The following is a 19,053-nucleotide window of genomic DNA, read 5'->3' as shown; positions in this document are numbered from 1 at the left end:
GGATCCTTAATAATGTGGTGCCTAACAACTTCCCTGGGGGATAACCAGAATCCTTACCCATACTTTGGTTAGATTAGGTTTCTTTAAAAATTTAACTGTTTTAAATGAACCCTTTTCGAATTAGTTTTTCTAATTTCCTAAAAATTAGGTGGCGACTCCAAAACATTATCCATTTAGAGTGCCATTATGTAGAGGTATATATTTTCTTTTTCCTGGTACGATTGACAACCGTACTTCCTCGTGACACTTTCGTTTTTAAATGAGGCAAGTGAAAATTCGAATCGGAAAAAATATCCACTCGCTACACCAACTCCAGCAAAATCCAGGTATTTCCGGCCAGATTGGGCAAGTATTTTAACACGGTGTCACTTTCCCACACTTTCCCTCGCCATTTCGGGCAATAATTTTAATGTTTCTGGTTCCTTCTCCACGGACAAATGGTAACTTCGTATTTCCTTTCTTTTTTCCCTTTTCTTTTACATTTTCGGGTACAATTGCACAGAGAAGACATTAATGATCTTTGTCTCAACTCGAATTTGAAATTTGAAATACCTCTCAACGAATTTGAGTTTCCCACCAGTCCCACATCATCAATTTTTGGTCAAACCCTAGGTTTTGCTGTTCTATAAACAGAACCCTATATTCATTCAACGGAAAACGATTTTTTTTACCCCATAATCTCTGAATTTTTTCATTTTTACACAACTACTAAGTTGAGTTCTTGAGTTACCAGACCAAGTTTAATACTTTCATTTTTCTTCTTTGAGTTCTTGTGGTGAAATAGATCATCGACGCTCGCCGCCTTAGTCGCTGCTCAAAAGAAGGTAATTTTCCCTCCTTTTCTTTTCATTTTATTTCAGTTCAATATAGAATTATGTAATTAGTTTAGTTTAATATAATGTTTTATGTTAACTAGTTTTTGTACGTTGTCACGATCCAACCCGCCATGACCAGCACCCATCTAAATCCTAACGGGCGAACCAATATACATACCACCTAATCCATTCAATACGGTTTTTAGATAAATCAGGCTAAAGAATAATTACTTATTTAACACAAAAGAACAAGTAAATCATGCCATAAATATTGTAGTAAGTGCGGAAGTTCTAGCTATTACAATCCCCAAAATCAGAAAGTCATCGTACAGGACTCTAAGCCAAAAACATGTCTAAGAACTGAAATCTGCCTAATAAATATCCATAATGTCCAGAATACGAAAAGACATCATAAGTAGAAGATCTTCGGGCGACCTGGCATGAGAAAAAGCTCACTCCAAAATCTGTCAGCAATTATCCTTCACACTAGATGTGAGGACGAGTAGCAGTCTCTATATCAAAATCTGCACTTAAAGAATGCAACAAGGTAGTATCAGTACAAACACTCTATACCGGTAAGCATCATAGGCCGACTAAGATTAGTATCATGCATATCTTATGAAATCAATAAAATAAACAAGTCAGTCAATCATACACGAATATCAATACATCACAACAAGTCAACCACGAACAATCATAACAAATTACCAAATTGCCAAGAATCACAAACACGTCAACCACAACGGAGATAAATTTACCACTATACCCCCACTCACTGTACACACATGCTATCTGATGTCATAGCTCAGTAGTCATGACCTGCAGGGGACCCATGGTGTCCATGTACCACTCGTTCCGGAACACTCCTCCGACCCGAGAGCAACCTCTGCTCCGGAACGAACCTCGGACTCGGGATACAACAATAAACCTCTCGTTTCCGGAACTATCGTCGGACCACGAGCCCATAATCTAGGCCACATGTGTGCCTTGTCATACCTTTTACAGAACAGTGTTTCTTCCTTCTCAATATCCATATTCACCTCATCATTTCATGTCACAATATCCTCAAGAAGACTATATTAACTTCTCATCACAATACATCCACTACAGATTAAATCACTCTGGAATAATGGCATGAAGCCTACACAATATTCAATCACAAGCACATAGGATCTTAACCACACAATATCATATAATGTATACTAGACATGCTTTCTCCTAATGAAGTCACAAACATACATTCAACTACCGTAACCTACCTTAGAGTAGAGCTGGAACAATGCCTGTCACTCTACCACAGCCTTTCCTTTCCTCAAAGCCTCAATACGTTCACGGTCTAGAAATATAAGACTCAATGAGTCACATTGCTTAATTTGCAAATACCAAGGCAAGAAATACCCTTCCCTCTCCCAATTCTAAGGGTGAGTGATTTTCTAGGTGATAAACAACCTATCAAAAGCCCCTAATATTCATAAACCATCAATTTCTACCACATTCTATCAAACATTCCCATTACAATAGTTTTCAATAGCAAAGACACCATTTTTAAAGAACCCTAGGTCTCCAATCACTTTGTTTATGTCTCTAACTGTTCAATTTATGATCAAGAGCAACTAACCAATGCATTTAGATGATAACTAAGCGATAATAACCATAACCCATCTAAGTTTAGAAGGTTTATTAATATTCTAGGGTTTCTATTTCAATTTCACCATTGAAGACCCATGGAGATGATTACAATAATGAAGGGGAAAGGAATGATAGAATGAAAAGCAATGGAACTTACCTCACAAGGTTATCTGGCCCTAGCTTGAAAATTCTCTCTAAGTGTTTGTTGGGAAGTGTGTTAGGGTGTTATGAATGAGAAAATAAAACTAAGGCATTAAAAACCTGGCTACTGCTTTCCGTCGACCGCTGCAGCGGTCCCGCTATAGCGGTCCCAAGATAAATCGGCTCACCGCTATAGCAGTCGCTACGCCGCTATAACGGCATCGCTATAGCGGCCAAAGTCCTGCTACAGCGGCCCCAAGAGAAACTGGCTGGCCGCTGGCAGCGATCAGCCCACCGCTGCAGCGGTACTCCCACCGCCACAGCGGGGCATTTGGCCAGTAACTCGATTTTCTGTCCAGTTTTCCCCCTATCACCCCACATTTCATCCAAGGCCTCGAAACACAACACAAAACATGCAAAAATACAAAAAGACGCCCTACGAATCCACCTGCTGCCTCGGAATTCCCAATGGAGTCCTGAACTCCCATAATGACCGGAAGGGTCGTTACAAGAGATACCAATTAAGACACCGTTCCCCGAACGGACAAGGATGAGAATCTAGGGAGGAGTTACCTGACTCGGCGAAAAGGTGAGGGTATTTGCTACGCATATCCTACTTGATTTCCCAAGTAGCTTCTTCCACTGAACTTTCACAGAAGCTATTTCCTTGGACATCAACTTGCGAACATCCCTGTCTAAGATAGCAATGGGCTCTTCCTTGTACGACAGATTTTCATCTAACAAAATCGAATCCCAACGGATGATATAGGAACCATCGCCGTGGTACCTTTTCAACATCGACACATGGAACACCGGATGAACGCCTGATAAACCCGGAGGTAAAGCCAACTTGTAAGCCATGTCCCCCACACGTTTGAGGATCTCAAACGGACCAATGAACCTTGGGCTAAGCTTTCCCTTTTTCCCAAACCTCATCACCCCCTTCATGGGTGAGACCTTCAATAGTACTTGCTCTCCTTCCTCAAACTCGAGATCTCGGACTTTGCGGTCCGCATACTCATTCTGTCTATTCTGCGCTGCTAAAAGCTTGGCTTGAATCACCTTCACCTTCTCTAGGGAGTCTCTCAGAAGATCAGTACCCCACGGCCTCACCTCGAATGCATCAAACCATCCAATAGGAGACCTACACCTCCTTCCATACAATGCCTCAAATGGGGCCATATCAATACTCGAGTGATAGCTATTATTGTAAGCAAATTCGGCTAAGGGCAAGAACTGATCTGTTACACCCCGTATCTTCGAAGAAGCACTTATCAAATGCGAAACATAAGAACATTGAGTTATGGTTAAGAAAAACCACTTTGGAATGTAAGGAGCAAGCATTATTAAGTATATTTAATGAGTGAAGGATGTATATAAGGTATACCGGAAGGTTTTATAAGGAAATGAGTGGAAGAAATGGAGAAGTACGACTTTGGAGAAAGGATGGGTGAAGTTTGGGTGAAAATTTTGGTCCAAATTGGGGGACGAATATCTCTTAGCATATGAATTGTTTTGAAGTGAAACCAAATCCTAAAATGAAGTTTGTCGAGTCAAGTTTCCAACGCAATATACCGCTCATCGATAGGACATCGGAGTAGAGAATTATGGACGTTATAAGTTCGGTTAACAAAGCAGAAACGCGTGCTACAGTACTGCTACAGTAAACCCGACCCGAATTTGACCCCTATATAAAGGGTAAAAACCCCTTTTTTCACCAGATTCTACCCAGAAATTTCTAGAAATCAGTAGAGAGAGTGAGGGTATAAAAAAGTGGGCAATTTTCAAGTGGCGGAATATTAGTTTAGGTCCGGATAGCGCGTGGTTGTGATTGTAGTCATGTTTTGCGGTGGATTTTAATGTGGATTTGGGGATATTGCTGTTTTAACAAGAATAAGGTATTAATCTCTTTCTATTTACGTTAATACCGGTTTATTCTCGGAGACAAAGTCGTTAAATAATTGTATAGTAAGTTGGTTAGTTATGGAAGTTGGAAAACAGCGTGTGGGCTGTTTTATGGAACATGTTGGTGTTAAAAGTGATGTTGTTAATGTTGGTATTGATGTTATTGTTGTTGGTTGATGAATTATGATTTTGGGCTAGGCATATAAACAGAGGAGATGCTGCCAAAATTTTGGCAGATTCTAGAAAGATTTATTTGGAGGCTTAAGATAAGTATATGACAATGGACCTAATTATTGTACGAATTCCCTTGATTGTAGATTTGCGAGTTCGAGAAGTAGAAGATGAGCGAATAGATAAGCTTCAAGGTATGTTAAGGCTCGTCCCTTTCTTTCAAAGGCATGATTCCTATGGTACGATTTCATAAATATTTCCGTAACCTTCTTGTTTTCAAAAGCTAAAAGTCCATGGTTCTTAAAGCTCCTCATGATGTCGAGGATAATAATGATTTTATGATAGTGACAACGATAATGATGATTTTGTGTTTTAAGAACTCAAGTTTATGATTTCAAAGCGAATATGAGAATGAGGAGCTGCTTCTAGATTTTCTCAATTTTATTCGTTGATGATGACTCTACTTCTAAAGGCTCCAAGGTGTATGTAAAGTTATCCCTTCCTTATTTTTGGCATGAATTACATAAACTGAGCGAACGACGACCATACATGACTCCAATGAACTCTAGTTCTCAGTGGTACTTGACATGACAATTGTCTTTGATTCTCAAGTATTGGTTCATTCTAATTATTCTATCGAGTCTCAAATGATGATTCAGTTTGTACATGATTGCTCTTAATATTCTATTCGTGCATATTGTTATGGCCTCACTTCACCGAGTCCCTCACTAGAGGGATGGGTACGTATTCATGCATATTTTTAATGTATCACTTCACCGAGTCCCGGGCCGGGTACGTATTCGTGCACAGTTTCATTGCATTGTTCACCGAGTCCCTCACTAGAGGGTCGAGTATGTATATTATATATTTCACCGAGTCCCTCACTAGAGGGCCGGGTACGTATTATATTTCACCGAGTCCTGTAATAGGCCGGGTACAGTATATGATTATTTTACAAAGTCCCATCATGGGCGGCCGGGTATGGTATATTATATATATGCATGACTCTCATCTCATAAGGCACAGATGCATTGGTATCCTTGATTATCATACTTATCTCTTGTCATATTCTACTCAGACATGATCTTCATTATTGTACTTCATGCTTTACATACTCAGTACATTTTCCGTACTGACCCCCTTTCTTCGGGGGTTGCGTTTCATGCCCGCAGGTACACACACTCAGTTTGGTGATCCTCCGGCTTAGGACTTCTGCCCAGCTGCTTGGAGAGCTCCATTGTTCCAGAGCTTGAGATATTTTGGTACAGATCCTTTTGACATAGATTCTGCTATATTCTTAGAGGTCTGTAGACATATGTTGGTTGTGTATATACGGTTTCGTCAGCTATATCGATGTAGTTCATCTTGGATGTCCCCGTGTATAGTGGCAGCCTTGTCGGCTTGCATATTTGATATGTTTTGGTTAGTTGTGGCTTCTCAGGAGACAGGTTCTTTTTGATGTTTGACATGATGAGTTCACAGCATGCTTTTACAGAGTGCCATATCATTTTCAGTTTCAGTCTGACTATGTTTAACAGGTTCGCATACGAGTGTCCAACTCGGGCATTAGTCATGGCCCATCGGTTTGGGTCGTGACATGATCCCAATGCCCACCGAAATCTATCACTCACGCACGAAGCATATCCTCCAGAACCTGAATAGTCCGCTCAGACTGCCCGTCAGTCTGAGGATGAAAGGCTGTGCTAAGATCTAACCTCGTACCCAACTCCTCATGCAAACACTTCCAAAACCTGGATATGAACGTTGTACCCCTTTCGGACACGATGGAGATAGGAACCCCGTGGAGTCTAAGTACCTCCCGAATGTAAACTTTAGCCAACTTCTCTGCATCATAAGTTATCTTTACTGGAACAAAATGAGCAGACTTAGTCAACCTGTCAACAATAACCCAGATAGAGTCAAACTTCCCTAGTGTCTTCGGAAGACCCACTACGAAATCCATGGCTATTCTTTCCCACTTCCATTCAGGAATGGGCATTTTCTGCAAAGTACCCCCAGGTTTCTTATGTTCATACTTCACCTGTTGGCAATTTAGGCACTGCGCAACGAACTCTACAATATCCCGCTTCATCCTAGTCCACTAGTAATGTTGCCTCAAATCACGATACATCTTAGTGACACCAGGGTGGATAGAATACCTCAAACTATGAGCCTCTGTTAGAATGGTCTTAATCAAGTCGCCCACACGTGGCAGACACACTCGCCCTTTGATTCGCAGCACGCTCTCCTCATCAATCACGGCCTCCTTAGCCTCACCACGCAACACCTTATCTCGTATTTTACATAGCTTAGCATATTAGAACTGCTTAGCCTTAATCTGCTCTAAAAATGATGACCGAGACTCAAGACAAGACAACTCCTTGCCTGTGTTAGAGATATCCAGTCTCATAAAACTGTTAGCCAGAGTCCGCCTCTCTAGCCAACGGACGCTCAAAAGAAATTAAATGAGCCAGACCCCCCATACTAGCCGACTTCTGGATCAATGCATCAACTACCACATTAACCTTACCAGGGTAATACAAAATGGTGATGTCATATTCCTTCAGTAGTTCCATCCACCTCCGCTGTCTAGAGTTCAGATCTTTCTGAGTGAACACATGTTGCAAATTGCGATGGTCTGTGTACACTTCACAATAAACACCATACAAGTAGTGCCTCCAGATTTTCAATGCAAACACCACCGCTGCCAACTCTAGATTATGATTAGGATAGTTCTTCTCATGCACCTTCAACTACCGAGAAGCATAAGCAATCACCTTCTTTGCTTGCATCAAAACAGCACCCAAACCAGAACATGAAGCATCACAATAAATAACAAAATCCTTGCCAGAATCAGTGTTGTAGTCAATTATGTTTTGAGCTTTTGAAAGCTCTCCTCACACTTGTTGGACCACTGAAACGGTACCTCCTTCTGAGTCAAACGGGTAATATAAGAAGCAATAGAGGCAAACCCTTTTACAAACCGATGATAGTAGCTAGCCAGACCCACGAAACTACGGATCTCGGTCACTGATGTGGGCCTAGCCCATTCCTTGATTGCCTGAATTTTTTGAGGATCCACCATAATACCCTCTTTTGAAATAACATGCCCCAAGAAAGACACAGAAGACAACCAGAATTCATACTTGGAGAATTTAGCATACAATTCCTTCTCCCGCAATACTCCAAGAGCAATTCTCAAATGTTTCTCATGCCCTTCCTTACTCCTAGAGTACACTAAGATGTCATCAATGAACACTATAACAAATGAGTCTAAGTAGGGCTTGAACACACTGTTCATCAAATCCATGAACGCAGCTGGGGCATTTATAAGCCCAAAAGACATAACCAAGACTCATAGTGCCCATACCTGGTCCGGAAAGCAGTTTTAGGAACATCCTTCGCCCGAATCTTCAACTGATGGTACCCTGACCTTAGGTCAATTTTCAAGAACACCGAAGCTCCCTGTAACTGATCAAACAAGTCATCAATACGGGGGACGAGATACTTGTTTCGGACAGTTACCTTATTCAGCTGTCGGTAATCAATACATATACGCATAGACCCATCCTTCTTCTTAACAAACAACACAGGACCACCCCACGGAGAGGCACTCGGGCTAATAAACCCCTTACTCAGAAGATCTTGCAACTATTCTTTCGGTTCCCTGAGTTCTGCTAGTGCCATCTTATAAGGTGGAATAGAGATAGGACAAGTCCCTGGGTCTAAGTCAATCCTGAAGTCAATATCACGATCTGGTGGCATATAAGGCAAGTCCGCGGGGAACACATCCGCAAACTCGCGTACCACTAGAACCAAATCAAGGGATGGAGTATCTGCACTGATATCACGGATATGTGCCAGATAAGCTAAACACCCCTTCTCTACTAGCTTCCTATCACGAACACAGGATATTACTTTCTTAGGGAGGGGACTAAGGTTACCCTTCCACTCGAGTCTAGGTGCCCCGGGCATGGCTAGTGTAATAGTCTTAGAATGGCAATCAAGTATAGCACAATGCTCGAATAACCAACTCATACCCAAAAGAACATTGAAATCTACCATGTCTAAAATCATAAAATCTGCCCAAGTACTATACCCCATAAATGAAATTGCACACGCAGGGTAGACGCTATCCATTACCACAGAATCCCCAACAGGAGTAGACACAAAAATAGGGGTGTCAAGAGTTTCACATATCATATCCAGACCCACAGCAAACTAGGTAGATACATAGGAAAAAGTATAACCCGGATCAAACAAAACAAAAGCCATATGGTCATACACGGAGATAGTACCTGTGATAACTGCATCGGAGGCCTCAGCCTCGGGTCTACCTGGGAAGGCGTACAAATGACTGTGCCCCCCCTGTCGCCTGTGTACCACGACGATTACCATTACCAGTCTGAGCCCCGCCCCTGCCGGGCTGCTGTCCGCCTCTACTTGCTTGAGAACCGCCTCGGTTAGGCTGGGCACCACCCCTACCCGCAGTGTGGCCACCCCGCCTTGTCGGCACGCGATCCTTACCCCCTCGATATGGTGCATAGGGAGCTCGGGAAGCCTGATACTGAGTCCCCCGCCCACTCTGTCTAAGTCTGGGGAAATATCTCTTAATATGCCCTATCTCACTATACTCGAAGCAAGCACGGTCCAGCGTAGGCCGCTGAACAGAAGATGATGAAGCAGTATAGCCTCCATGCTGACCGAAAGCCTGATAATTTGCCCCAGATGGGCCCTTAACTGACACCTGCATCACGGACTGAACCGGACGCCCTGAATAAACCTGTGAACTCTGACCCCTCGAGAAAGAGTTGTTGAACACCCCCCCCCCCCCTACGGGCCTTCTTCTCTACATGCTTCGCCTGACTCTCTTGCCTAATACCCTCAACAGTACGGACATACTCTACTACCTCCGGAAATGAAGCCCCAGTGGCTACAAGCTAAAGAGACGATAACTGAAGCCCAGTGTTCAACCCTTTCACAAACCGCTGTATCCTCTCCCCCTCAGTGGGAAACAACTAAATAGCATATCGGGATAGGGAGCAGAAACAGGACTCATACACAACAATCGACGAGTTCCCCTGATCAATAGTAGCAAACTCATCCTTTCTTCGGTCCCTCAGAATATGCGGAACGTACTTGTCAAAAAACACAGAGTAAAACTGGACCAGAGTCAACGGAGGATACCCAGCTGGCCTTCACTCCACATAAGCCCTCCACCAAGGCTTGGCATTACCCAAGAACTGGAACGTCATAAATTCTACCCCGTACTTATCCACTACCCCCATCTTATAGAGCTACTCATGACAGTCGATGATGAACTCATATGCATCCTCCGACTCAGTACCATAAAACACAGGAGGTTTCATTTTTGTGAACCTCCAAAACAGATCATGTTCCTCACCAATCATCACTGGCCCTGCAGCAAGCCCCGGGAAGGCCTCAAAACCCGGAACCTCATCCAAGCGAGGCACCACCGCTGCTGCGTGCTGAACCCCCGGAGCCTGTGCTCTGTCCAGATCTGGAGCCGCTACCCTTGCGCCCCTCCCTGCTGGACATACTGGTATAGCTCCGGTCTTTGCTAATCCACGCAACAGATTCAGCACTTGTGCCATCGCGTCTGGTACACCCTGAGCAGTTGCAGCTCCTAGTGGAACTGGTACTGCTGCTGGCTGGGCCGGTGTGGCTGCAACTCCCGCTGCCTCGTTAGGGACCACTGGAGGCACGGGGTCAACCACTGGGACGCCACCCCCGGCTGGGGCTGCCTCTCTGCCAGCTCCTCTATCTCCACCTCTTCCTCTAGATGCTGCCGCGCGTGTACTCGCCATCTGGGAGAGAATGAAGGATAGTCAGATACCAATTTGAATCAGCAGATATCAATTGGAATCAAGTAGCACGAAAGAAGAAAGAAAAGGGAGTTTTCCTAGTGTCTGATAGCCTCTCGAAGATAATTACAGACGTCTCCGTACGGATCTACAAGACTCTGCTAGACATGTCCTGGTACGATGAGATCGACGAACCTCTGCTACCAACTTTGTCACGACCCAACCCGCCATGACCGGCACCCATCTAAATCCTAATGGGCGAACCAACATACATACCACCTAATCCATTCAATCGGTTTTTAGATAAATCAGGCTAAAAAATTACTACTTATTTAACACAAAAGAACAAGTAAATCATGCCATAAATATTGTAGTAAGTGCGGAAGTTCTAGCTATTACAATCCCCAAAATCCGAAAGTCATCGTACAGGATTCTAAGCCAAAAACATGTCTAAGAACTGAAATTTGCCTAATAAATATCCATACTGTCCAGCATAAGAAAAGACATCATAAGTAGAAGAACTTCGGGCGGCCTGGCATGAGAAGAAGCTCACCCCAAAATCTGTCAGCAATTATCCTCTATGCTAGATGTGAGGACGAGTAGCGGTCTTTATATTAAAATTTGCACTTAAAGAATGCAGCAGAGTAGTATCAGTACGAAAAGTATGTACCGGTAAGCATCATAGGCCGACTAATATTAGTATCATGCATATCTTATGAAATCAAGAAAATAAACAAGCCAGTCAATCGTACACGAATATCAATACATCACAACAAGTCAACCACGGAAAATAACAACAAATCACCAAATTACCAAGAATCACAAACACGTCAACCACAACGGAGATAAATTTACCACTATACCCCCACACACTGTACACACATGCTATCTGATGCCATAGCTCAGTAGTCATGACCTGCAGGGGACCCATGGTGTCCATGTACCACTCGTTCCGGAACACTCCTCGGACCCGAGAGCAACCTCTGCTCCGGAACGAACCTCGGACGCAGGATACAACAATAAACCTCTCGTTTCCAGAACTATCCTCGGACCACGAGCCCATAATCTAGGCCACATGTGTGCCTTGTCATACCTTTTACAGAACAGTGTTTCTTCCTTCTCAATATCCATATTCACCTCATCATTTCATGTCACAATATCCTCGAGAAGACTATATTAACTTCTCATCACAATGCATCCACTGCAGATTAAATCACTCAGGAATAATGGCATGAAGCCTACACAACATTTAATCACAAGAACATAGGATCTTAACCACACAATATCATGTAATGAATACTAGACATGCTTTCTCCTAATGAAGTCACAAACATACATTCAACTAACCAAAGTCTAACTCAAGTAAACTGTAACCTACCTCAGAGTAGAGCTAGAACAATGCCTTTCACTCTGCCACAGCCTTTCCTTTCCTCAAAGCCCCAATACGTTCACGGTCTAGAAATAAAAGACTCAATGAGTCACAATTCTCAATTTGCAAATACCAAGGCAAGAAATACCCATTTCCTCTCCCTATTCTAAGGGTGGATGATTTTCAAGGTGATAGACAACCTATCAAAAGCCCCTAATATTCATAAACCATCAATTTCTACCACATTCTATCAAACATTCCCATTACAACAGTTTTCTATGGCAAAGACACCATTTTTATAGAACCCTAGGTCTCCAATCACTTTGTTTATGTCTCTAGTTGTTCAATTTATGATCAAGAGCAACTAACCAATGCATTTAGATGATAACTAAGCGATAATAACCATAACCCATCAAGTTTAGAAGGTTTATTAATATTCTAGGGTTTCTATTTCAATTTCACCATTAAAGACCCATGGAGATAATTACAATAATGAAGGGGAAAGGAATGATAGAATGAAATGCAATGGAACTTACCGCACAAGTTTGTCTTACCCTAGCTTGAAAATTCTCTCTAAGTGTTTGTTGGGAAGTGTGTTGGGGTGTTATGAATGAGAAAATAAAACTAAGGCATTAAAAACCCGGCTACTGCTTTCAGACGACCGCTGCGGCGGTTACTAAGCCACTGTAGCAGTCTCGTTATAGCGGCCAAGCCACCGCTATAGTGGTCCCAAGATAAATCGGCTCACCGCTATAGCGATCACCACGCTGCTACAGCGGCGTCGTTGTAGTGGCCAAAGGCTCGCTACAGTGGCCCCAAGAAAAATTCAGCGGCCAGCCCACCGCTACAGCGGTATCGCTGCAACGGTACTCCCACTGCCACAGCGGTGCATTTTGGGAAGCTGCTCGATTTTCTGTCCAGTCTTTCCCCTATCACACCACATTTCATCCAAGGCCTCAAAACACAACACAAAATATGCATACATACAAAAAGATGCCTTACGAATCCACCTGCGGCCTCAGAATTATCAATGGACCCCTAAACTCCCATAACGACCAGAAAGGTCGTTACATCATGTTTAGTGTAATGTGGAGACTTGGCTTTAGATATAATCAAGTATGATCTTTTTGTTGTTTTGTTTCATTAGCCAAAGTGATCTAGTTAACTACCCCTTGCTCTCTCTTGCGTCGTATTCTCGACAATATTTCAACCTTAAGCTATTCACCACTTTAGCTAACTGATATATATGTATTTTCAAAGATGGCCCTAACAATTAGCATGACCTGTTATGTGTTTATTTCAAGTTACAATTTACCTCTGTTTGTGTCTAGATTCCTATGGGTTTTAGTTCTATTGAATATGGCCAAACACTATGCTGAAATTTTAGTTCATGTGGAGGATTTCCATGTTAACTTTGTCTAAAGCTCTTTTCCATTTTAAAAATAAGCATCTGGAGAATTTTATTCAAGAAAACCTAATTGTTAAAATCAGTAATTACGTTTACAAAATTGGTGTGTCTTTAATGTGGTAGCTGCTAGCATATTGCTATGTTGTGTTAAGGGTCATGTGGAAGTCTTTTCAAATTTTTACTTTGCTGTAAAGTTTATAAGGCATGTCAATTTTGTTTTCTATTTCTTTTTAATTATGAAAAACTACATCTTCAGAGTATTAAATGGATCAGGTTCATATTAGTAAAACACATATAACATCAATTGAGTGTTAGCTTTTAACGACCCGTTTGGTCGTTATAGTCCTTTTGACCCATTTACCCTTGTTGATCCTTCCCCGGGTCCCTTTACTATGATTTATGACAAAGTGAAGTCACTGGTTTGGTTCTCGAAAGGTTTGAGTGTGATTTGAGTCATTGGTAGAGGAACTAGTTAAGTTAACGAGTTAGAGTTGACCACAGTCAACATCGGGGTAAGGTGGTCGTGTCAATATTTTTGAAAGTTCCAATAAGTTTGTATGCTGATTTAAGACTTGTCCACAAGTTTTGGGGAGATTCCGAAGAGTTTCAAATGGATTTGGGTTGTGTCGCACCTGTATTCGATACTTCACTGTAGTTCCTTGGGGATAAAGGGCTCCAGATTGATCAAAAGACCTTTGTTTTGTGTTTCGATTGAACCATTAGATCAGTATCATAATTACGAAGCCATAGCAAAAAGAGTCGTCGCATTTTGCCTCCGTATGAGGAAGTTATGGTTACTTTTGTACGGGTTGTACTAGCAGGTCCGCTGCAGCGAACCCACTGTAACGAAACTCGTGACCGCTGCAGCGAAGATCGGGGGGCAGAAACCTATTTTTATATTGAAATTTCGAAGTTATTACCCACAAAATAGCAAACACAGTTTTCAAGATAGAAAGAGGCGAATTTTATTCCATTCATTGGTGAAAGCATCTTGGAGGGTAAGTCCCCACCTTTATTTGTTCCTTTACCTTTCTTCTTCTAGTTCCATGATTAGTTTAAGGTCCATCAATGGTGGGTGAAAATTAGTAAGCCCATAAATAATTAATGGATTGTTGATTTTGTTGTTGCTAAAACATCTATGAGTGCATGCTATCATTTTTTAGGATAGGAATATCATTATTAATTATGAGAATTGTATATTGAGACTTAGAGTTATTGATACGCCCCTTGATTTCTTCATAGGAGAACCTATGGTTTCCTAATCGGATATGCCTTTGGAATTGAGACCCATGTCTGAATTTTGGAGATAGAAAGTGTCTTAACCTGTGTACAAAGGTACCAACAGGTATCCCTAGTAATTTACAGGATTAGAAGTTGAACAAATCGAATCGATGCAATTTGAACTGATTCAGGAAAATCTACAGACACAACTCCTCGTCGACGGGCAGTCGACATGTCATCGTTATGTTTCCGCAGCCTTGCATCTGCAGGCGCAGGTCGACGGACTATCGACACATCGACGGGTCGTCGAACCGCACCGCTAGAACTTTTTAGTTCCAAGTATAAATATATTATTTCACAACTTTATTTCTCATTTTCTCTCATCCAAGTTAGAGAAAACCCTAGTATATTTACTCCCAATATTTCGTATCATAATAGTGGAGATTTGGTAAGATTCGTGCCCCATAAAACCCGAGCTTATGAAGAAGACGGTTGCTCCTAGGGTTTCATAAAAGTTGTGAAGCTTGGGAAGTTGAGGTTGAAGCTAATCTTTGGAATATTAGACCCCTCAAGGTATGTAAATGATTTCTACCCTTGTACTTAAGTTAATTACTAAGAGTGTTAGTGGTTTTAAGCAAAGAGAAGGTAGTTATGAAAGTGGTAAGTTGTTGAAGGGTAAAATAGTGATAATGGGGTTGTTTAGAGAAGATGATTAGGAATGGATTTGAGTATATTTTGATATGTAAGTGTTTTCATGGTTGTTGTCAATATTAAGGTTGGTGTTGTATTGAATGGGAAGTTGAAGAGTTGTTGAACTTACACGAGAAATGTGGTCCACAATGCGTTAAGCTTTTTTTATATTTAAAATGGTTAGTAAATGAGGTAAATAGTCTAATTAAGGCCTATGTTATCTTGATTGTAGACTTAGAAGTTCGAGGAGTAGAAGTTGGACGATTGGATATACTTCAAGGTATGTTAAGGCTACCCCTTTCTTTCTTTGGCATGATCTTATGATATGAGGCAACTAGCGAGTAATTGAGCTTCCATATTACTCTACTCTTAGAAGCAATAGGAGTACTTCAGTCTTTGATATTCCTATACCCTGTATGATTGTTCCTTCTGTTCATGGGTCTTGATATTTCTTATGATGACGATGTTAGTTTAAAGGTTGTCCATCGAAGGTAATGAGGCTTTATGTCACTCCGAGTGTTCTATGTACACGTTTCAGTTATGCATTGTATTCATATACATATGCATATTGACCCATGACCAGAAGGCGTTATATACGCGTGTACTATATGTATACGGGGTATGGGGGAAAGGGATAGACGTTAGATATGCATTACCACCTTGTCACGACCCAGCCCCGTGGGCCGCGACTGGTGCCCTATTTGGACACCCGAACTCATTCGCTTACCAAATCGACATATCGAAGACTTATTCAAATTTAGCATACGTTATTTTGAACAGATGCTGAAAACAGATATCATCTTAAGCGGTCACCCGTACATAAATATCATACCAAAAACCGGTAGGCTGGCGGAATACACATCGCCCGAACACACATACATATACAAACATATGGGCCGTTTTGGCCATAATAGCAAACGGGGCCGCTTAAGGCACAAATCACAAACATAATCGAACAAACGTGACCCATGACCCACATATATGTCTACAGGCCTCTACAAACCATAACAGAAGCATATGACGGGACAGGGCCCCGTCGTACCCCAAATAGTCATATACATACATACATACAGAAATATGTACAATGGAAGATATGTACCAAAAATATGGGCTCCGGATCAAAGGGAGCACTCCGAATAGTAGAATAAGTGTCCTACACTGGTGGGTCACCAGAACGAATGTTTGTACCTGCGGGCATGAAACGCAGCTCCCGAAGAAAGGGGGTCAGTACGAAATATGTACTGAGTATGTAAAGCGTGAAATACAGTAATCCGAGTCATAACTGAAGTGAGAGGTACAGAAAGTGGATACAGAATTAGTATATCAAAACCTGTGCTGAAAATATAATTAATGCAAATAAAAATCATGCATAGGGCTCAGGAACGTGGTCGCCACTCCGACGCTGGCGCCACAACACATCATACTCCAGAAAGTTTCAAATCTCCGTACAATCCCCGAACATATCGTATCATCATAACATATCACAACATCATAACACATCATATGCCATATCACATCATAACGCCGTATATAAGCGGTACCCGACCCTATGGCGAGGTCTCGGGGAACCGTAACACATCATACTGCCGAATATAACATAGTGCGCACGATCACAAAACCGGCCCGAGCTCCGGCGAACGGTATCATAGTAGTATGCACGAGCGGAGTAGTGAGAAAATCATATGCATATAAGTACATAAATAAATTTCAAAACTCGATGCAAATATATTTACCGACATCTGAAGTCTCAAAATAAGATTCGGGTCAATCGGAATTAGTATAAGAAAGTTACGAGCTTTGGAAGTACAGAACCTTCTGAAAAACATTTCATAAGCCATACTTGGAAGTTCAAGTATCATTCATATTAGAAAACTTTCGAACATCATTATGAATCAAATATTCATATTAGGAAACTTTCGAATAACATTATGGATCAAATCAAATGGAGACTTTGGACCATATTTACGTACCGAAATACTCATCAAAGACTTTAGTCATCTCGATTTTCTTTCGAACAACATTCGAAAACATAACAACTAGAGTCTTCGAATATCACAAATATGTATCAAGCCATGTGAAACAGCTTAAGGAAGTCAAAGATGTTAGCTATCCTAGTGGCTCTAAGAGTAGGATTTTTCTTTATAAGCATACATGTACATTTATGTTCATTCCAGAAGGATCATGCCAAAAGAAGGAAAGGTAGGCTTTACATACCTCGATCGCTCGCTAACTAAATCCCGACTCAAGTCTCGGGCTCTCCAATATCTACAATAACGTTATCAATTACCAAACATTAGCTACAAGTACTTAAAAATCCAATTCTAACTAGTACTTGTCTACAGAAATTTCGGCAGCACCTCCCCTGTAAATTTAACATCCCCGAGAATTCAACTCGGCCAAATTCATCAACAACCATACCAACAATACCATCAACCATACCAATAACATCAAGAATCAATTTAAAGCGCATTCTAATATTAGTAACCTTCAATCTCGACGTAGCTTATCACATTCAATCCAACTACGTATTTTCAAGCCAATATCAACGCTCACACATCCATTACTAATCCAATATCATTCAAACACAATTTAAGAACACTTTAAACAATTTGTACAATATTCAAACAATCCCACTAACACCATATTCTACCCGAAACTTCTACAAACGCAACGGAACTACGACGACGCATTTTCTTCTTTCAAATTCACCAACAACAACAACAATTCACATTTTAGCAACTCCACTTCTATAATTACATAAAACCATATTAAAATCACATAATTTCCTACAACAACTTCCAACCAAATTTTCATGCCAACTTGAACCATTAGTCTTCCACTTACATCACAAGGGCCACAACAACACAATTAACATACTAAATAAATTTAATTCATCTTCCTTCACTACACCTCACCACACGGCCACACACACTCACACACACCCACACGGCTACACCCACAACACACAATTTTCATACTTTTCATTCATTTCCACATACTACAATATATATAAGCCTTCCATAATATAAAAAGGATAGAATTCTTACCTTTTCTTCAATTTTCCACTTGCCACAAAAGGTATTTTCTTGCCTCAAAAATTATACCACGTTGAAGAGGGTCTTGAACTTAGTAGGAATACTAGAAAATTATAATTTTTGGACCAAGGATTGATGGCTTAAAAAAAAAATCTCCCTCTCTTGTTGGCCGAATTCCCTTCTTCTTTTTTTGCTCTCAACTTTTGTTTTGTTTTCTTGAAACTTCTTGAATAATGAAGAGTTTGTGGCCCCTTTCTCTTATTTATTTGTCTTGGATTTAATTTCATGGGCTTGGGCCATTTGTTTCTTCATGGCCGGCCACACCTACTCATTGGGACTCTATTTTTTTGACTTTTTCCCTAGCCCAATTACTTTGTTAATATTTTGTGATTCATGAAACTAATTTTTCAAAATTCCAATTTTTCCCTTAGCCTTCCTCGATATTTCCGCATCAATATTTTTCATGAACAACAAATATATTAAATAAGATCAAAATGTTGCCTTATCTCTTATTAGTCACAATTAATTCGATTTATTCAAATATGCGAAATTACGGGATATAACACACCTGATCAGCTGGTGCGCCTTAATGATGATATATGGATCGGGTCGTACGTTCCTCGGCATTATTATATGATATATGGATCGGGCCGTACGTTCCTCGGCATTATTATATGATATATGGATCGGGCCATACGTTCCTCGGCATTATTATAGGATATACGGATTGGGCCGTACGTTCCTCGACATTATTTTATGGGATATGGATCGGGCTAAACGTTCCTCGGCACTATGACCTAAATATATATACATGAGCACGATTATCATTGAGAGCTTGCATATT

The 19,053-nt window shown here is 41.2% G+C and overlaps 1 pseudogene; it reads right to left on the bottom strand.

Moving 5' to 3' along the window:
- Positions 1 to 2,101: 2,101 nt before the first annotated feature.
- LOC132637525 (uncharacterized) lies at positions 2,102 to 10,489 on the bottom strand (annotated as a pseudogene).
- Positions 10,490 to 19,053: the final 8,564 nt, after the last annotated feature.

Source organism: Lycium barbarum, chromosome 4 (genome assembly GCF_019175385.1).
Source record: "Lycium barbarum isolate Lr01 chromosome 4, ASM1917538v2, whole genome shotgun sequence".
Classification (NCBI taxonomy): Eukaryota; Viridiplantae; Streptophyta; class Magnoliopsida; order Solanales; family Solanaceae; genus Lycium; species Lycium barbarum.
The sequence above is the reverse complement of the archived record's forward strand: the minus strand, read 5'-3'. Positions and strand labels throughout refer to the sequence as shown.